The 22295-nt window shown below is 45.4% G+C and overlaps 1 pseudogene; it reads right to left on the minus strand.

Moving 5' to 3' along the window:
* Nucleotides 1-1465: 1465 nt before the first annotated feature.
* LOC147303056 (uncharacterized) overlaps nucleotides 1466-22295 on the minus strand; it is a 41631-nt pseudogene continuing 20801 nt past the window's right edge.

Genomic DNA, 22295 nt, shown 5'->3' on the forward strand with positions numbered 1-22295 from the left:
TACTGGAGCTCACAATAGAAATGATTGTGGGCTGTTAGTATTTTCCCCACGCTGAGCGACTATAACCAATCTTAGTGTTCCTCCACTTGCCAGATGTCACTTTGACTCCTGTCTGTTCTCATTTGTCTGTTTAGGTGTGGAGGCAAAGTCACCCGCTACTGCTTGTGTACTAAACAGTGTTGGTCAAGTTACTTGAAAAAAGTAATCAGTAACTAATTACTGATTACTTCCCCAAAAAAGTAATCCCATTACTTTACTGATTACTTATTTTCAAAAGTAATTAATTACTTAGTTACTTAGTTACTTTTTAAAGACACGATTTACAACCTGAATAGGTGATAAAGTGATAGATCTTTCAGCCCAATTCTACTTTTTCTGCATAATCCATCATACAAAATGTAATCAAATGGAAAAGTCTCTTTTTAAAACTTGTTGTATTAGTTTTAATCTTTTAACTTTATGCATCAAGCAAAAATAAAATTATATGCAACATTCTCTGACTTGAATAAATTAGTTTAACATTTAAACCTATTTTCTGCACATTCCAGGACATAAAATAAAAATATATTTTGTGTTTACACTCAGTCTTTCAAATAGATTTAAGTAAAACACAGCAGAAAATAAATAAAGTCAAAGACTAGCGGTCCTTTTGCTCTATTTTCACCTGTAAAGCAGGACTGGAGCAGGCGGAGGTTTACCCTGGTGCAGGTGTGCCGCGGTCAGTGGAAGAATCCGCGAGTTTCTCTGTGAGTTTCCCATTACGTCGTAGCTACTCGGTGCTTGCTTGGAGGTTTAGGGGTTTTTTTCGCTGTAAAAAGAAGTTTTCTTCCCACGCACGATGGACACTAATGTTTTTGTCACTTTTTACAGAATCAAACTCAAAGTAAGGTCAGTACTTCCACGCTTTAAACGCTGCACGCTCATACTCTCTCCCACAATCGATATATGATCCATTGTTGATCTGCACACAGCTGTTGTCACGAACGTCGCACTCGCTTACGTCACTGTCATGAGACATTCTCACAAAAAAATCACGGTTTTAGTAACGCAGTAATGCAGCGCTCCTACGGGAAAGTAACGGTAATCTAATTACCGTTTTTGCAATAGTAATCCCTTACTTTACTCGTTACTTGAAAAAAGTAATCAGATTACGCGTTACTGCCTATCTCTGGTCCTAAATAAGAGATTCAAGATGAGCACATTCATTAGCACTATAATTTATTTTGAATAACATTTGTATTATCATGTCCAGTTACCTGTGCATAAAAATAGACTGTAGAATTGTCTTTTGGCAAACTGTGTTATACTTTGTTACGTTTCCTAGCCTATACTTTTTCACTTTTTTTCACTTTTTACTGGAGTATTTTAAGTAAGTAAGTAACTGTACTTCTACTTAGTACAGAATGCCTCTATTTTTGGCACCCCTGTACATTCCCAGCAATGATCAAAGTTTGTAACGCAGTCATCACTGCTTTTTGGGGCTGGCTTCCGTGGGGGTCTGCCCAGTCTGGAGGTGCCAGCACTCCCCTCTGTGGCCTTCCCCATACCATAGCTTGTTGCAGCAGCCAGCCTCCACTGGCTCTGCCCTGAACCCGCTGTACCACCCCTCCCCTGAAGCTGAGCCACGAACCAGAGCCCACTTCTCCCAGCTAGTGGGAGATAAATTATCACACTTTATACACTTCACTTACAGTTTTCTGTATGACCCTCCTGCATTATAAACTATTTATTCGTATTTATTTGCCCCACCCTCCTTCCCTTTTTCAACCCATTCACGTCTTATTAGTACATGGGGCTCTGCCTGGCCCAAAAGCCACCGACAGTCCCCTCCAATGCTTTTCCAAAACTATAGCTTCAGTTCATCCTCATACCATGTGCCAGTATCTACTAAAAATGCTGTCAAACATAAATCAGGATGTGGTAGATGTGGATGTGGTAGAAGCTAGATAAAAATGAAAGTTAGAAAACTAAAGGCTAACAAAACCATTAAACTCAAACAATAACCAAAAAGTGAAACCAATAACTTAGATGTCAAAATAATGTATCAATGTGAAGCCCAAATGAATCCTATCCTAACTGGACCCAGGTGAGAGGAGGGGGCCAGGACAGAGGTACCAGAAACAAAACAGAAACCAGCAACACAAGGTTGCAGAAACAGCTCATGGGAGAAAGCTGGAGGTGAAGCATGGGACCCTCTGGCTCTGGCAACAAGGCCTCTCAGTCTCTTTTCATGGCTGGGGTGACACTGCAGGGCTCCCAGTCTCCCTTCATGGCCAGGGTTGTGTAGGGCTCACAGCTGACCTTGAAGGCTAAGGCTGAAGCTGGGCCTGACCACCCTCAAAGAGTGCTGGAAGAGGCCTGGTCCTCTCCACCCTCACCCTGCTTGAGTGCAGAGCTGCTGATGTGACGAGTACAGCCAGAAAAGATGAAGAGGAAAAACAAATCTGTGGCTTCAGCTGTTCACCATTACCTGTTCTGGGCGCTGTCTCACTGTTGCCCTAGTGCACCTGTTGTTAATTTCATTAACATTAAAGCAGCTGAAACTGACCAACAGCTCCCACAGTTAGTTAGCTTGACCAAATCAGTATCCCAAAAGTTTAACTGACACGATCCTCTGATTAAAAAGCATTCCTTTCATTTTTGTGAGCAGTATATTTTTCTGGAGCTAATTTTTCTTCTAACACAGCAGCAGAGACTTTGTGGCAACATTGGTAGCTGTGACCTTCAATCACAACAACCTCCTGGGTCCTTTACACAAATTCAACCTCTTACTTGACAAAAAAGGGATCATCCAAATTTAAAATAACTTTGATAAAACTCAACTTTTTACATTGTTTTTTTAAACAAAATATGTTGTCTCAATCAGCTAATTTGTGCTTTTTCCCTTTGAAGCAGTTTCTGGTATACAACAGTTGGGTCATTGCTGTATTTAAAATTATCATGACTGGAGAGCAGACCACACTCACAACGAAACAGGTCTGTTCAGATTAGATGAGAAAAGCAGTGATTTTCCTTTTAATTCATCACAGTGACCATGTAACAGCAACTTCCAACTGTGATAATAAGGGATTTTCCCCATTTTCTATGTCTTTGCTTTCTCCCGGGTAAGGGAAGTGTGTGTGTGTGTGTGTGTGTGTGTGTGTGTGTGTGTGTGTAAGTGCCTTTGAAGGAGCTTGCCCAGACTCAAGCAGCTGATGGAAAACCTCTCAAGTGTCAAAATGACCGTATCATCTCTTTCTGTTGGCAAGACACACACACACACACACACACACACACACACACACACACACACACACACACACACACACACACACACACACACACACACACACACTCGCACTTTAGTGCACCCACAAAGCCACAGTGCATCTTGGGAACCATTAAGGAAACTGGAGACCACCGCAGTGGGCAAAGGGCGCAAACACAGGGAGAGAGGAGGAGGATGATACAGATAAATGATAGGGGGATCTTCTCTGGATTGCTCCAAGCTGTAACAAATGGAAAACCATTTTGACTGTATAGTTAGAGGTCAGATGAATATTGGCGTCTCATTAATGATTCTGAAAATCTGCTTGCAAAGATTCATATTCCACCAAAGAATCACAACAGTTTGGACAGTTCAGTGGGCTGCAGCAGTCACTTGGATTAATCAGCTATTTAGGGTTTCATCTAAAATCCTTCAGCTTGGCCTTATGGCATTCCATGAAAAAACATATTCTTTTCCTCATTTCTTGTTATATATTTTGTGGTCAATTGTAGCTGCCTGGTCAATGTTTTTATTAACAATTTAGCAAAGTTGATGGTGGTGTGTGTATGTGAGAGAGAGAGTTAAAGACAGAGAGGGAGAGCAAGAGACAGATTTTGTGTTATAACCTTCATGTTATGGATGCACAGTGTGAGCACTCAGGTCGCATCAGAGCATCGGCCCTGCATCATGACCTACGAACTTCTAACCCCTGCGAGTCAATCGTACAGTTTGCGCAGGAGCTGAATAACGCGAAAATTGCACGTGTATGCTCAGCTTTAGGGAAGCATGTATAGTGTAAACAGAACTGGTCCTAGCACTGAACCCTGTGGAACTCCATAATTAACCTCAGTGTGTGAAGAGGACTCTCCATTTACATGCACAAACTGGAGTCTATTAGATAGATATGATACAAACCACTGCAGCACAGTACCTGTAATACCTACAGCATGTTCTAATCGCTCTAATAGGATATTATGGTCGACAGTATCGAACGCTGCACTGAGGTCTAGCAGGACAAGCACAGAGATGAGTCCACTGTCAGAAAATCAGAAAAATGCAGCCTGATCTGACAAGTCTCTGTTGTGAGATACTGATGGCAGAGTCTGAATGTGTTGTAAAGAACATAAAAGAATATATCCACCTGCCTTGTACCATCAGTTTAATCTGGCGGAGGTGTAGTAATGCTTGGGAGATGGTAATTTAGCAGAGTTTGCTAGTAGATAAGTAGGCTGTGCTGTTTAAACCAACATTTAAAATCAGAATCAGAATCAGATTCTGATTCTGATTCTGATAAAGAATGGACATAGCCAGCAACAGTACTCAGGTAGGCTGTTTAAATGTTGGTTTAAACAGCACAGCCTACTTATCTACTAGCAAACTCTGCTAAATTACCATCTCCCAAGCATTACTACACCTCCGCCAGATTAAACTGATGGTACAAGGCAGGTGGATATATTCTTTTATGTTCTTTACAACACATTCAGACTCTGCCATCAGTATCTCACAACAGAGACTTGTCAGATCAGGCTGCATTTTTCTGATTTTCTGACAGTGGACTCATCTCTGTGCTTGTCCTGCTTATGACCACTGATGGGCAATCCACTATGTCAAAGCTTAAATCATCCCAGTCTGGAACATGAAAATGACGCCACTGTACTCAAATAACTGCCACAGTCGCCAGATCTCAATCCAATGGAAAACCTTTGGAACGTGGTGGAATACTGATTTGCATCACGGATGTGCAGCTAACAAATCATAACCCTGTTGGATGTAAGACAGCACAGAGGACTGCAAAATTATTCTTAGTGTTAGATTTAAAGCTCCTTCACAGTGGCTTTTCCCATTAGCTGGCTCTCTCTGTCCATGTGTCCTAAGCTAAATAGCTGCTGGGTACAGCCTTAAATGTACTTGGGTAATTTGGGAGATGCTGCGTATGTACACAGCTGTGTGGATTAGAGGTTTTATAATACAGATATTATAAAGTACTATACTGTCAAAACATTTCAAATGAATGTTTTCAAAAAGCACACGCTCTCAAGTTAAAGGAATTCTCTGCTGATCTCAGTTGACCATTGACACATAAATAAAATGAATAAATAAAGTAAATGTGTGTCCACATATGCATACACACACACATGTATTTTTCCCATACCAGGTCGAACGTTCCCCAAAACAACAGGTTTTGCATCGTAAATGTTTTCTGATAATTTTAGCAATTCTGCACCGTGTGTGTGTGAGGCAGAGAGAGAGGAAGAGGGAGAGAGTGAAAGAGCTCAATAAGTTTCTCAAACTAATTAAAGAAGAGTCAGTGGCCATGGCGTCGATGGATGTGTTTTTAATCATGTAGGAACCAGTGAATATGCAAAACACCACCAAAGCAGCAATTTGATAGTGACAACTTGATTGCCTCATTGATTTTTTTATCTCAAGTGGCAGCAAATATGAATAAATATTCCCAAATTAGTATGTGAGGGAGAAACCATGATTTATAGTAGAAATCAGGGAGATGTGTGCAGTGATCTATGAGCCAATGGGAAAGTGCAATCTGTGATTTTTTTTGTTCTAGACAGTTTTCATTTTCTTCAAATTATTTTCTGAATCTTATTGGCCTCTTGTTCATTGGCTAATAAGAAGGTGGGATCATGCACATTCAGACTAGTTTATTGGTTAGTTGTAGATGTCGTGTAATTATGGAGTTTGTATGTCTGTGAAGGTTCTTAGTCATCCAGGTCATCGTAGTCAAAGGAGCTTGCAAAGAAACTTCTTTAAGTTACTTGAAGACGTTTCACCTCTCATCCGAGAAGCTTCGGATGAGAGGTGGAGTTTGTACTTCACACATGAAAAGGATGATTGATTAGTTTGTGGGAATTTGGTTCAAATGTACCTTCAAAATCAGTTTTCCATCACACGGTGATTCAGCTAATGTTCTTAAGTTACACAGCACTAAGTCCCAAGAGTTATTCTCTGGGGGACTTGCAAATTGTTTCCATGCATACATTATACTGGTGATGTCACATGGGTTGTGTCAAGCATCATTGGAATTATTCTTACACTGTTGCTAACTGATGCTTGTTATTTATAAATACATTAACTTTAAAAAGGATCTTGCATTGAAAACAATGTATTACCAAGACTTAAGACCAATGGACAACTGGGCAGAAAGAAAGGTAGGTACATATCCAACACAACCAACAGTTGATGCACAGGGTATACTTTGTTAAGATTTCATCTTATGGGTATAATGCTGTTATGAAATTCTGGGGTAATCAGTCAGCCTTCAAAAGAGAGGATTTTCAAGATGTGTCAGGATTCCATGAGTGTATGCCAGAGCTTCAAATTAAACCGTTACAGTGCAGCGATCAATACTACTTACTGTAATGGTTTATTTCAACATGCAATAGAGATTGACAGACCACGTGACTTTCGTGCATTGCATGCCGGGAACTCGTGGCAAAACAATCCAAGTACCTGCATCAAATGCAAGCATTTGCAGCACCGCAAAACGTTCATTCTTCGGTTCCAATAAATTCTTGCTTTTTCTTTGCCCCCCAAAAAGGAATGTACAAAACGAAGGAGAACAATGCCGGTCCGTACAAAGACAGACTTGATGAAAAGTCAAAGAAAAGATACGAGGAAAAAAATCAAACCAGTGAAAGGGTCAGACCCTTACGAGCACACAGAGGGACAAAATACATTAGCGTATTTTGCCCAACTTTCACCACGCTTATATATATAATCATACGGTTCTTGGAGTGAGTGCACACACTCATGAAGTTTAGTAACTTCAGGTCACTGCAACAAGCCCAGGTACAGTTTACCGACGGATGGGTGCAGGACCTTGAAATGCACCGTGTAGAAAGTAAAGACCATCGTACGTATCATAAGTTTACCAGTCTCACAAATCGTCGTCATAAATACACATTCGTTAACAGTTTATTGATAGGACCTTTGAGCTCAATGGTAATTAATTAGTAGTGGAAATAATTTCTGGTAGCATCACAGAAATGTAGCAGTGACAATAATATTGTACGCTGTAATCGCACTGGGCAATTAGTGATACAAAACAACTGTTTTATCCTGTGAATAAAAGTATATGTTTTTGTCAGTGTACCATAACAGAAGCGAAACACAATATTGTATCAGGACAATTCACTATTTATGCACAATAAACAAAGGAGCATAGCGCCACAATTTCTGTTCAGCGCCAGACTTGCTTGTAACCTATATCACCAATTATGTTAAGAAAAATGACGCATTAACTACTACAAAACTCTGACCTTCGTGTAAATGCTTGGAGCAGACTAACCTGTGAGCTGGAGTGTTCTGGGACGTTATATTTTGTCTTTGAATGGCTGCAATCCAGTCGGCTCTTTGTTACTTCGGAAACATGGCTCGAACAATTTCTCTTCCACGACGTAATCCGATAACAACCGATCTCTTTACCCGTCGGCTTTCCATGGCTGTCATGCAACCGGCTATTGCAGTTAATAATACAACAGCTTCTTGACATTTTTTGTGTTTCTTTTTATCGCTGAATAACTGATTTCAATTGAAAGCCTGCGTGCGCTAGTACCTCTTGCCACGAGTTCCCAGAATTCTTTGCAGTTTTACCCCTGAGTGACGTCACATTTTCAATCTCTATAGGAATTAAAGGTACTGCACTTCAGTGGTTTGAATCAAATCTCCATATGGCCAGCTCTTTAGACAGAGTTGGGTGTCATCTGCATAACAGTGAAAATGTATGCCAGATAACACACACCAATGAGTTAAACTGCAGGAATGTCTTAAAGACATAAAGACCTGATGACCTCAAATTTTCTGCTTCTTAATTCAGATCAAACTGAGGTTATTGTACTCGGCCCTGAAAATCTTAAATGTGGTATCTAAGCAGATTCTTACTCTGGATGGGGGGAGGGGTTAATTTCACTGCAGGTGTAAACTTTGCATGTGACAAATAAAGGTTTGACTGATTGACGGATTGATAAAATCCTTCTCCTCACATACAAGGTTTTGAATAATCGGGGCCATTGTATCTTAAAGACCTCTCTAGTACCATATCACCTGCTATGACCCAGTGTTTACTTCTGTGCAATGTATTTGTGAATATATTTGTTTTTGTTGTGACCTGGCCAAAGGAAATCAGAGCCCAAGACAAAAATGACTCGCACACTCCCAGCTCCCAAGGAAGGACAAATGCCCCAGCGAGTTTTACAGCTTAACAAAAAACTAATTTTACAATACATTCTCTTTATCTTTAGAGGTAGGAAACATCAGGGTGGCCATAGCCAAAATGTTCTGAGAATACTTGTCTTTGCTGGATTAGCTGAATGTCTCAGAGTCCAGGGTTATCTGTGCCAGTATGCTATTACTACACATCCGTCATGGTTCTGGGTCTTTGACCCACACTTTTAAGTTCATGATTTGTTTCTGTTTAGTATAGATTTAGTTCCCTTTTTGATCCATATCTGTTTCTTTAGTCGGGTCCCTGTTTCTGTCTGGTCCCTTTATGCCCTGACTCCATAGTCACTCATAGTCTTGCCTCCCCAGTCAGTCATGTCTCCCTGTTGGTTTATCTCTTGTCCCTGTATCAAGTTTACATGTGGGTGTCAGTGTGCCTGTTCCCTCATTATCCCCCTGTGTGTATTATCTCAGTCTTCCCTTGCCCTTCGTCATGTTCTCCCTCTTGCTGTGTTTCCTTTCCATCCTTATGGGGTGGCTGTAGCTCAGGAGGTAGAGTAGGTCAGCTACTGATTGGCAGGTTGGTGGTTCGATCCCTAGCTCCTCCAGACTATGTGTCAAGCATCCTTGGGCAAGATACTAACCGCAACTTGCACTCTGATGCATCCATCGCAGTGTGAATGTACTTCTGAGTGTAGATAAAGTGCTTGTGAGAAAGGGCGTGATTGGGTGAATGTTGTATAGAGCGCTTTGAGTGCTCTGGGAGAGTAGAAAAGCGCCTCTATAAGAATCAGTGCATTTACCTTTGTATTTTGTGGTTCTTCTATAGAGCCTGGTCAATGAGTTCATGGTTTCTGCCTAGTGATTTTTGTATTTTGCTCTCATACTGCAGGTTACTTGTGGTTCCTAGGATATGTAAAAGTAGAATAGGAGGCACAGTCTTCAGCTTTCAGTCTCCTCTTCTGATTGGAATCAGGAGACTGAGAACCTCCTTACTTTTAAGATTAGACTTATAGGTGTAGACTGTTTCGTTTTCACTCATCTTTTTTCACTATGTGTTTATACACCACTCTGTATTTAATCATTGTTATTAAATGAATAAATGCAGGGGGGGGGGAGCTCATCAAATTGTTGGAGTTTTCTCTTTTTGGCAGCAGGGAGGACCTGCTCAGCCCGAGCTGGGGGTCAGGGGCCTGAGGGACCGAGGCCTGCCAAGCCGCCTGTGAGCCTCGGCTCACGTCCGTGCCTGCTGTGCGGCCACTGCCTTGCCCCCAGACCTGCCTTGTCAACACTGCCGGATAAGCAGATGACTCCTGATTCCGAGGGCGGGGGGCATAGGGTAGGCTAGGCCGGGCGGCTCCTCAGCCTAAGTCGGCCGATGGGGGAATTTGGCGGGATGTGGTTCGTGGCACGGCTGTGGGGGAGGCTGACACACCTGCGCTTAATCACCTGATCATGCCTCTCCTTTATAAACGTGCTGGAACCTGAGGTTGTTGTTGTGTGTGGCTGTTGGCTGAAAAGCTGCGACCGTGTCTAAGAAGCAACAGGAATAAAGAAGTGTGTAAAGAGTGAAATATGTGGTCAGGTCATTTTTTCCACAGTCTTGCATTTCTGCTTCCCGACTATGGACTGGGACATTATTCAAACTGCCAACAACAACAACGTAAAAGTCTACCTGTAATGCATCACCATATACATCTATGAATGCATTGATGATATCGTACTGTGGGTTACTGTACGGCCTTACTCCAATTATGCCAATGGTCAACAAGGAGGTGCATGCTGCTCTTAGAGTGTGGACAGCTGCCTATAGAGATCCTTGTGAGTACAGAAATGTTGGCTACACTTTCATAAGAACAATAAAAACGGCTGATGGACAGCAGAAAGCAAAGGTGGAGTCCTGCTACAGCGACGTAGGTGTATGTGGAGTGGGTTAAAGGCCATAACAGAATACAAAGGGAAGAGGTAAAGCATCAGGGAAGTGACTGCTTGTCTAGCTGAAGATGTGAACACCTTCTATGGCCACTTTGATGAGCACAGCAAACCAGAGATCCTGTCAGAGAAGGACAGCTGTGCTTTTTAGATCTCTTATCAGACGTGTTTAAATACTCTTAAATACTTTTAAATACTCTTTCTTGGTGACCAAGATAGAAGCGCACATTGTTGCAGTGGCTTACGGCTCTCTGTCTCAGTACTCCACTGTTTTGTTTAGCTTGTTTAGTTTGTACGTTCTTCTTGTTTCTTTGTGCACTATTGGTTCTGCTTTCAATATTCGCTACACCTGCCAGGACCTCAGAGACATCGGTGACCAGCACCAGACCTCTGTTTTGTGGGACAATATCCCAAATCACATAGCGAGAGCACCGGGCTCCCCATGGATTGTTATCGGGGCTAGGCAGGGGCACAGACAGAGGAGGGAAAGGAAGCAAAAGTGGGGCCGCAGGTCCTGTGTCATGCTGAGGCCCCGAGGCCCTAGCCGGGCCTCGGGGCCTTGGGTCCTGGTTTGTGTGTTGCCGGGGTTGTGGGCGGGTGGGTGCATGGGGGCCCATCCCTGGCGCAGGGTGCCGCCGGTGCGTCGAGCCGCCTGGGGGGCTCTTCAACTGGTGGGGGAGATTGTCACACCTTGCAGGAACTTTCCTCTCTTCAGGAACTCTCTGCAGGGGGGGGAGATACAGGAGAGGTGGAGGAAGATCTCAGCCTGGGCGTCTATTGTCTCATGTAGTCTGGAAGATGAGTGGATGGTGGGGTGGGTGCAGTTTTCTCTGTGGTGGGGTTGGGTGGACTGTCCCGGGCTCTGTGGGGCCGGGGGGCGCTGCTGCGCTGGGCCCCAGTCTGGATGGGCCTGGGCCCCCTTTCCCTGGCGGGTCGCGGAGTATGGGGGTGCCTACTGGGGTCAGCGGGGGAGCTGGCCCCAGGGAGGGGTCACCTGCCCCTCCCTTCCTTCCCTCCCCATCTCCAGTTGCCTCCCTCTTCCCGCTCCACCACAACCACCCACACATGCAGGGCCTCGGAGTAGGGGTATGTCACCAGGGTGCAGAGGAGGCTACCCCCCCCCCCCCCCCCCCGTCCCCTTCTGGCTGCCTCTGCCTCAATTTTATCCCACAACTTAGACATTCACATTACTCACACTTTCATTACACATACATATAGGATCTTGGGGGTGGGCACGATACACTGAGTCCAAATTACCATCAGGGTGTACACCTCACCCCTGGCGTCGTTGCCCACCTCTCAATTTTAAATACACGTAGACATTGAGGGCTACCAGGAGGGACTATGCGCTTACCTGCTGCTCTCTGGCAGGTAGCTCCATGCCCTCCTGGGTTTTAATTGCACCTTAGAACACACATGCATCAACACTACAATGAGCGGGTGGAGGGAGGTTTGGAGTCTTCTCTCACCCCCGTTCTCTGCGGCCTGCTGGAGCGGGGGGCTAGGAGGAGGAGTTGGCCGTCCGACTGCGGTCTGGAGTGTGGAGCCTCCCTGCTGCTGCGGAGTTGGGGCGGTCTGCCTCTCCCCACCGCAGGGAAAAGGGTAACACCATCTGGGTCTGGGTGCAGTTCCCCCCTCCAGGGGCAAGGGTACCTAGACCCGGTTTGTAGAGTACGCTTGGGGAGTGTGATCGTGTGTACAGCGTCTCTTTATGTCTGTCTCCACGTTGGTTGAGTGTGGAGTAAGTGCATATGAGAGCATGAGGGTGGGAATGGATGTTTGTGTCTGTGTGTGCCTGTATGTCTGTGTCTATATGTCAGGTTGGGTGTCAGACGCCACCTCTCTGGGGACATCTCAGGCCCTCCAAGGTTTGGAGGCCTATCTCCACCCACCACCACTTCCCCTGCCAGTGGCGGACTCCCTCAGGTGTCGGTGCGTTGGTGGTTCTTTATGTCTGGGGGTGGGCGTCCGGGTACACACCGGCTCACTCCTTGGCGGCCGCTTATCGGGGCCTGGAGCCTGGGGCTCGCTCGGGCCACTTCGGAGGTGGGGTGCCACCGGCCTCTCGGCCTGGGGCTCGGTCACTCAGGCACAGCTGGCTGCCGGCGGAGCTCACGGGCGCGTCACTGCAACTCCCCCTGGCTTCTGCTCCGCGGCTGCTGAGTGAGCCCTCATCTGGGACTCTCCTCAGCTCTTTCTGGGACAGTGGCGCAGCTGCCCCTCTGTTGGTCTTCCTTGGTCTCTTGTGTTCTGGGGGCCTCTGGATGTCTGGAGTTTTGATCTCCTCCATACCTGCTTCATACCCTGGAGGACGGGGCTGTGGCCCCCCCACACTCCCTAGCAGATCGTTACATGGAGAAACCTTTGGAATGCAAGCATGCTGATCCACACAGGTGTACACACGGGTATTCACAGACGCGGACTACAGCTTTCTTGGCTGCTACCTCAAAGCACATTGTGCGCTGTCTATCTTGCGTGCTGCACAATATCGTTTATTATTTAGTATCTACTGATATGGCGCCGGTGAGGTCGGCTGCCGTGCTGGATGCTCTGCCCTAACTTCTCCACTTTTTGCAGTTTTTCGTCACTTTTTGCTATATCTGCGATAATCTTGCATGGGCATCATGCAAAACACACAAATCCGCTACAGTAGAGACACTTTGGTTTCTATTGGTCTGCAGTACACGAACATTTCACCATGTTTAACTCCGGACCCAACCTGGCCAAAGGAGATCCTGAGAGAGAACAAAGGACGCGACCCTAAGCGACGGCCTCGAGGTAAAAGAGCCGGCATCAGGAACAGGCTACGGGCTCGCGCACACCGCGCACCCATGCCCAGTATCCTGCTAGCCAATATTCAATCCATCGAGAACAAGCTTGATGACCTCAGAGCCAGAATCAAGTTCCAGAGAGACATTCGGGACTGCAACCTCCTCTGCTTCACCGAGACTTGGCTGAACCCAGCGATACCAGACCACGCCGTTCAGCCGACGGGGTTCTTTTCGGTTTACCGCATGGACAGGACAATGGAGTCGGGGAAGAAAAGAGGTGGTGGAGTGTGTTTGATGGTGAACAACAGATGGTGCGACAGCACAAACATCTCCCCACTCACACGCTCTTGCTCGCCCAATCTGGAGCTTTTGATCGTTAAGTGTCGCCCTTTCTATCTCCCTCGGGAATTCACTGCGGTCATTGCCTGCACTGTTTACATTCCGCCTCACGCGGACTCGGACACTGCCTTATGTGAGCTACATGAGGCTCTCACACATCAACAAACACTTCACCGAGATGCCGCACTCATTGTTATGGGAGATTTTGACAGAGTGAATCTCAAATGGACATTTCACAACCTTCACCAGCACATCAACTGCCCCACCCGGGGCACGAGGACATTAGACCACTGCTACACCCCGTTCAAGAACTGTTACAAGGCTCAACCCCTGCCGGCATTTGGAAAATCGGACCATTCCGCCATCTTCCTCATACCTGCTTACAAACAAAGGCTAAAGCAGCAACCACCAATCAGGAGGGAGGTCGCTCGCTGGACGGACCAATCGGTGGCCGCGCTGCAGGACGCACTGGATGACGCAGACTGGGACGTTTCGGCGCAGCTCTGATGACATCAACATGTTTACGGAAGCGGTTGTGGGATTTATCGGGAAACTAGCGGACGACACAGCAGAAAGAACTATCATCCGAACGTTTCCCAACCAGAAGCCGTGGGTGGATAAAAACATCCGCGACGCTCTGAGATCACGCACCGCTGCCTACAATGAAGGGCTTGTCTCCGGTAATATGGACCTATACAAGGCTGCGTCCTACAACGTGCGCAGCACGGTCCGAAAGGCAAAGCGGAGCTACGGGGAAAAACTAGAGTCACAGCTACGACAGTGCGACTCTAGGAGCCTGTGGAAAGGACTGCGGACTATAACGGACTATAAACGACCAGCTTCTTCAATGATGAATGCCGATGCTTCACTGGCTGATGAGCTGAACACGTTTTATGCTCGCTTCGACGCCGCAGCAATTAAAACAACAAACGGCTGTGCACGCTCGGAGTGCACCAGTGAAGAAAATGCATTCGTCATCACAGAGCATGCCGTGAGGAACACCTTCAGGAGGGTGAACACCAGGAAGGCAGCAGGACCAGATGCAATCCCTGGCCGGGTCCTTAGAGCCTGCGCTGATCAACTAGCACCGGTGTTCACGGAGATCTTCAACCTCTCCCTGGCCCAAGCTGTGGTTCCCACGTGCTTCAAACGGTCCATTATTGTCCCTGTTCCAAAGAAACAACAGCCCGCTTGCCACAATGACTACCGTCCAGTAGCACTGACTTCAATTGTGATGAAGTGTTTTGAAAGACTGATGAGAGATCACATCACTTCTTCACTTCCTCCCACCATCGACTCACTTCAGTTTGCTTACCGGACTAATCGTTCCACAGACGATGCCATATCTCACCTGCTCCACACATCCCTGAGTCACCTGGACACTGGCAGAGGGAATTATGTTAGGATGCTGTTCGTGGACTACAGTTCAGCATTCAACACAATAATTCCCTCTAAGCTTTTCACCAAGTTGACGGATCTAGGACTCAGCTCATCACTGTGTCAGTGGATCCTCAACTTCCTCACAGACAGACCCCAATCAGTGAGGGTAGGAAAACAAGTCTCCCCCTCCATCTCACTCAGCACTGGAGTGCCTCAGGGCTGTGTTTTAAGCCCCCTGCTGTACTCACTGTACACTTATGACTGTGTAGCCACATCCGACACCACCTCCATTGTCAAGTTTGCTGACGACACTGCTGTTGTGGGCCTGTAATTTATAATCCTTATCTTTATAATCTCTTCTGCTATTTGCACATTCTTTACTGTAAATTCCTAAGTTAATTTGTAAATTTTTGTAGTAAATTGTAAATATTGTAAAACTTTTCTTCTGTCATTTAATGGTCGGGCATTGTACAGCTACAAGCATTTCACCCCCATGTCATACTGTGTATGGTTGTGTGTGTGTGACAAATAAAATTTGAATTTGAATTTGATATCTACTGCTAGCTAGTTTATTGTGATGGTGCCGTTTTTTTTATTATGTTGCTCTTTGTTGTTTGCTTTCTCTTCTGTTTTTTTTTCTCCATACAGGTGACCCAGGTGTTTTGTTTTTTTTGTTTGTTTGTTTTTTTTTTCTTTTTCTTTCTTTCTTCCCCCCCTTCTCACCGTCTCTTCTCCCCTTTGGTTTTCTTTCTCTCCCTCTCTTTCTTTCATTCTTTCTCGCTGTCCTATCCCCCAATCATGTCTGTCCCGTTTGTAGCAACTGAAAATAAAATAAATTCATAATTATAATAAAGGTCAATCAAATGGACCAATATGGCAAGGCCATGATGATCCACTTGGTAAAATAAATCTGCTTGGCATCTTTCTTGGCCTTAAGACAACAATTCTGATGGCTAAAGATCCAAACGGGACACAAAAAAAAACCAAAAAAAAAACAGATGACCTGGAATTACAACTAGTGGGAAATCGCTATGTTCGTGACTGCTGTGCCTTGATCATCACCGAAACCTGACTTCAACCGGCAATGCTAGCATGCAGCTAGCCTAGCAGGCCGCACTCTGCTCTGGGACAGGACAAAGGTGCATGAAAAAACGGAATCGTCCCGTATTTAGAAACAAAAGTACACGTCCCGTATTGAGCTAATAAGGGACGCACTTTGTCCCGTAATACAGTGAGAATCAAAAGTAGTCTATAAATGTTTATGGAATTAACGCTTTGTTTGAAAGCATAATTCCCAGCCCCTCTCTTGCTTTGTGAACAATGAGCTGACAGCACACTTATGACAATTCGAGTATGACAAGTCAGATTACCGCTTATCTCATTGGTCGAGGAAAGCTCGCTTGCTGAGAAAATACCGGCAGACAACAGATGACCACAACAACAAGCATGGCCAACAGGGAAACAAACGCCGACACTGTGGTGCAAGTTTTGGATGACAGTACACCTAAAGCTGGGCAGACACTGTGCGAGTTTTTCAGTCGCGTTATTCAGCTCCTGCTCAAACTGCACGATTGACTCGCAGGGGTTAGAAGTTGGTAGGTCACGATGCAGGTCTCACACTATACCGCCCGATGCTCTGATGCGACCTGAGTGCTCACACTGTGCGTCCATAAAATGAAGGTTATAACAGAAAATCTGTTGCTCGCTCTCCCTCTGTCTTTCACTCACACAGACAGACCACCACAATCAACTATGCTCAATTGCTAATGAAAAACACTGATCAGGCAGCTGTGATTGAGCAGCATGTAAATCCAACTATTTTCATGGTTGTTGTGGTCGTGATAATTTTGTGAGGCCACATCGAAAAGGCTCGGATGAGCCAAAGTTCTACAAGTTGTGCCTCCATCGCTTGTGTCCAGATCACACGCTGCACAGCCGTGCTGCTCCATCTTTTTCACCGACGTTTACGTGTTTGTGCGTGAGCAGTGTGAGCGGCTGCGGTGACACGTCACGAGCGATTGATGATCGGGAGCGGGTCGTGAGGTGTTAATCACTTCTCGTTACCCCACGTATACTACACGACGCACGATGAAGGCCAAAATCGGTCCGATCACCAAATCGGTCGCACGACTCAAAAATCGTCTCAAAATGGGCCAAAAACCGCACAGTGTAAGCCCAGCATTAGAGCAGCAATGTTTGTTCGCTCAGAGAAAGGGAAGAATGGGAAAAGGAAAACACCTGGCTGGAAAAAGTTAATATGGGCATGTGCAGTGAATATCAGCGCTACGTGTTAATGTTGTCATTTTGAGCTAAAAGTAAATGGCTAAATGATCACTTGTTTCACATATGGTCATATCACAAAGAATAGAATATGAATCTACTTAAATCAACTTCAAGTCAAATGGTTAAAAAAATAATTTCACACACAAAAAAAGAGCTAGAAAATTCACCACACTGGGAAGGGTGAAGACAACTGGGTCGCCCGGCCCTGGCCACGAGGTGTCCCTTATTTATTTTTCAGGGAGTTGGCAACCCTAATGAAAGCTGGTGCGACAACGGGACAATTATAAACAGTCACTGCTCCCCAAACCTCAAATACATGTCAATAAGATCCTGGCCTTTTTTCTACCGAGAGAACGAACAGCTGTGATTATCACGGCTGCGCACAATCCATCCGACGCCAATGCAAACACGGTGCTCTCTATCCTGCTGAACAGCAGTAAAGAAGAGCAGCGGACCCACCCGGACGGTGTTCACATAATTGCAGGTGACTTTAATAAGGCCGACAGTTTACGGACACTGTCACCTCCTATATCCACTTCTGTGAGGACAGCATTGTGCCATCACGCACCAGGGTGAGTTATAACAATGACAAACCCTGGTTTACTCCTAAACTCAAAAAGCTGTGGCTGGAAAAGAGTAAGGCGTTCAGAAGCGGAGACAGGGACTGCTACAGAGAGGCCAAGTACAGGTTCACTAAGGAAGTGGACATTGCCAAACATCAGCACTCTGAGAAGATGCAGCAGCAGATCTCAGAGAATGACTCGGCCTCTGTGTGGAAAGGTTTTAGGAATATCACAAACTACAAGCCTAAAACCCCCCACTCCACTGATGACTTGCTCTTGGCCAACACCCTTAACGACTTCTACTGTCGTTTTGACGAGCCATCAGGCAGCCTTCACACCTCCAACGACCCCAACAATAGAGGCACTTTGGACACTCATTCCCCCACCTCTCCCCCCTCCATAGAGCCATCACCACCTTCAAACTGTTCACCTGCAACACCCGCCCCCTCACCCCACACAAAAGAGGATTTCACACCACCCCCTCCGACCACAACTCTTCATATTCATGAAGCAGATGTGAGGAAGCAGTTTAGGAGTCTGAATGCTCGGAAAGCTCCCGGCCCAGACGGTGTGTCTCCTGCCACCCTCAGACACTGTGCAAACGAGCTGGCCCCAGTGTTTTCTGGCATCTTCAACTCCTCACTGCAGGCATGTCATGTGCCTGCCTGCTTCAAGTCCTCTACCATAATCCCTGTCCCCAAGAAACCTAGGATCACTGGACTAAATGACTACAGACCCGTGGCTCTGACATCTGTGGTCATGAAGTCTTTTGAGCGCCTAGTTCTCTCCCATCTCAAGACCCTCACGGCCCCCCTCCTGGACCCCCTGCAGTTTGCATATAGAGCCAACAGGTCTGTAGACGACGCCATCAACATGGCCCTACACTTCATCCTGCAGCATCTGGACTCCCCAGGAACCTACGCCAGGATCCTGTTTGTGGACTTCAGCTCTGCCTTCAACACCATCCTTCCAGACCATCTCCGAGGCAAGCTTTCCCAGATGAATGTGCCTGATCCCATCTGCCGGTGGATCACTGACTTCCTGACGGACAGGAAGCAGCACGTGAGGCTGGGGAAGAATGTCTCGGACTCCCGGACCATCAGCACCGGCTCCCCTCAGGGCTGTGTTCTTTCTCCTCTGCTCTTCTCCCTGTACACCAACTGCTGCACCTCCACCCACCAGTCTGTCAAGCTAATCAAGTTCGCAGATGACACCACCGTCATTGGGCTCATCTCTGACGGGGATGAGTCTGCCTACAGGAGGGAGGTTGAACGTCTGGTGTCTTGGTGCAGCCACAACAACCTGGTGCTGAATGCCCAGAAGACAGTGGAGATTATTGTGGACTTCAGGAAGCACACAGCCCCACTCCCCCCCATCATCCTGACTGACACCCCCATCACCTCTGTGGACTCATTCCGCTTCCTGGGTACCACCATCACCCAGGACCTGAAGTGGGAGCCCACCATCACCTCCGTCATCAAGAAAGCCCAGCAGAGGATGTACTTCCTGAGGCAGCTGAAGAAATTCAACCTGCCAACACGGACGATGATGCAATTCTACACTGCAATCATCGAGTCCATCCTCACCTCCTCCATCACCGTGTGGTACGCTGGAGCCACTATCAGGGACAAACAGAGACTGCAGCGTGTTGTGCGCTCTGCTGAGAAGGTGATTGGCTGCAGACTCCCATCTCTGCAGGACCTGTACACCTCCAGGACACTGCGGCGTGCAGCCCGGATCTCAGCTGACCCCTCTCACCCTGGACACAGTCTGTTTGACCTGCTCCCCTCAGGCAGGAGGCTCCGGTCCATTCGCACCAGAACCTCTCGCCATAAGAACAGTTTCTTCCCCTCTGCTGTTGGACACATGAACAATAACCGTATGACTGTTCCCACCACTAACACATGACCCTACGCTGTGTCACTGCATCATTTCATGTCTGGCACTGATCACCACCTGCACTCATGTATATATCTTTCTACGTAGCACTCATAATTCTTATTCTCATGTATATATGTTTGGCACTGATCACCACCTGCACTCATGTATATATCTTTCTATGTATATCTCATGCACATATCTTTCTTTCTACATAGCACTTTAATTCTTATTGTCTGCACTGAAGCACCGCAGCAATTTCCTAATGTTGTAAACCTCAACATCTGGCAATAAACCCATTCTGATTCTGATTCTGATTCTGATAAAGACTGTGTTCCCAAAGATCTATCAGCCTGTCAAATGTCCCACCAGAGGAGAGGACACTCTAGACCATGTTTACTCCAACATGGTCTAACCCTAACCCTATATATATATATATATATATATATATATATATATATATATATATATATATATATATATATATATATATATACAGAGACAAATATAAATAAAATATACAAAGGGGATAAATAGAATAAATAGGAATAAAAAATAAAAATACAAGTGAATTGCACATTTCAAGTATTGAGGTCTATTGCACCATTGACTATTTACAAAAGTATTGCACAAAGGTATTGCACAGTGAGGTGAAGAGGCACTACAGCTTAGTTGTTCCCCCCTCCTTTGTCCTCCTGTCTCCCCTCCCTCTCCCCTCCAGAGAGGAGTTAAACAGTCTGATGGCGTGTGGGACAAAGGAGTTTTTAAGTCTGTTGGTTCTTGTCTTTGGGAGAAGCAACCTGTCACTGAACAGACTCTTCTGGTTGTTTATGGCCGTGTGCAGAGGATGCCCAGCATTGTTCATAATGTCCAGCAGTTTCTTTAGTGTCCTTTTCTCTGCCACTGTCACCAGAGTGTCCAGCTTCATGCCGACCACAGAGCCAGCCTTCCTGATCAGTTTCTCCAGCCTGGATGAGTCCTTCTTTGCTGTGCTGCTCCCCCAGCACACCACAGCATAGAAAAGTACTCCAGCAACCACCGACTGGTAAAACATTCTCAGGAGCTTCCTGCAGATGTTGAAAGACCTCAGCCTCCTGAGGAAGTACAGTCGGCTTTGGGCTTTTTTATACAGGTGCTCTGTGTTGCATGACCATTATATATATTTATTTTAAAAGGTACAAGACATTACCGGTACCGTAAAAATCCATTGTCCAGAAGCAGGTGTGATAATATTAAAATACAGAAGAAAGTACTGTAAAATTCAATTCAATTCAATTTTATTTATATAGCGCCAAATCACAACAAAAGTCGCCTCAAGGCGCTTCATAGGTACAGAGAAAAACCCACCAATCATATGACCCCCTATGAGCAAGCACTTTGGCAACAGTGGGAAGGAAAAACTCCCTTTTAACAGGAAGAAACCTCCGGCAGAACCAGGCTCAGGGAGGGGCGGGGCCATCTGCTGTGATTGGTTGGGGTGAGAGAAGGAAGACAGGATAAAGACATGCTGTGGAAGAGAGACAGAGGTTAATAACAGATAACAGATTATATATATTAACAAATTAAACATCATGGCTCTCGTCATTAAGTATTTAAGTCAATACCTTGTATAATATCAAAATATGCAGTCGAAAAAATTTTTTTACATAATTTTTAAGTGATTAAAATCGTGTCCAGAGTTTCTGTCAACACCATCAGATTTTTTTTAAAGTACAAAAGATCAGGAATTGTTGTGGGCAGCTTACACTCTGATGACCCCTTTACCACTTCCTGTTTGATACACATGCCATGAGATCACTGCTCTGGTAAGCTTTTTATTTTTATTTCATTTATTGCACACCTTTCTGATAAAACCCTGTGTCACAACCATAGTATGTCAACACTACAGTCAATGAAATGCAAGATTGAATAATTTATTTTGGTAAAAAGAGCTCCATTTAGGTAGATTGTAGAGGCCACAAGCAACTGATGAAAAACAAGATGCCTTCTGTCACGAAAACATGTGTTATGAGAGAAAGTCGGGTATTTTGTCAGCACCATCAGATGTCAGACCATCAGGATTTTTGACCCTTTTTCTAATGGTCTTGACAAATGCGTAAAGTGTCCTATTCACCAATTATATTAAGTTATTTTTATTACTATTTCAGTTATATTACCTCCTGTGTATTTTACTGATATTTCTGCTTTACAGATGTGTCGAATATTATTTTGAATATCTTGAATCTCATTGTTAATGTATACTTTATTAATCCCATAGGAAAATGCTTGGTCTTCTGCATTTAACCCATTCACTCAGTGATGCAGTGGGCAGCTACCAATCCAGCACCCGGGGACCAGTGTGTAGAGATGGTACCTTGCTCAAGGGTACCTTCAGCAGATAGCCGCTGTTCGGTGGATTTGAACCCCCAACAATGATGGGGCAAAGACTCTATCTACTGAGCTATCTCTGCCCCGAGAGCTGGTCTTTTAAGTGTTGAAGTATGAACCCTGCTTTTGGGTCCAAACTACTCTGTGTTCATTTTTAATGCTTGTATCTTGTTCTATTTCATCTGAACAAGCCCCTAAAAACAGTCAGTGATCACTGTCAGCCTAACCATCGGGAACCCTCATGTTAACTTTTATTGAGTGGAAAAAAGTTGGCGTTCATCCTCCTACTTCACTGTGTTTATGTTATGCTAACATAGCTGCCTCGCTAGCGATCATGTAGCACATCATTATATACCA

This window comes from Aulonocara sp. 'chitande type north' Nkhata Bay, linkage group LG23 (assembly GCF_057382095.1).
Source record: "Aulonocara sp. 'chitande type north' Nkhata Bay isolate Kocher_YH1m ecotype deep benthic linkage group LG23, A_spYH_male_GT1.1, whole genome shotgun sequence".
Lineage (NCBI taxonomy): Eukaryota > Metazoa > Chordata > Actinopteri > Cichliformes > Cichlidae > Aulonocara > Aulonocara sp. 'chitande type north' Nkhata Bay.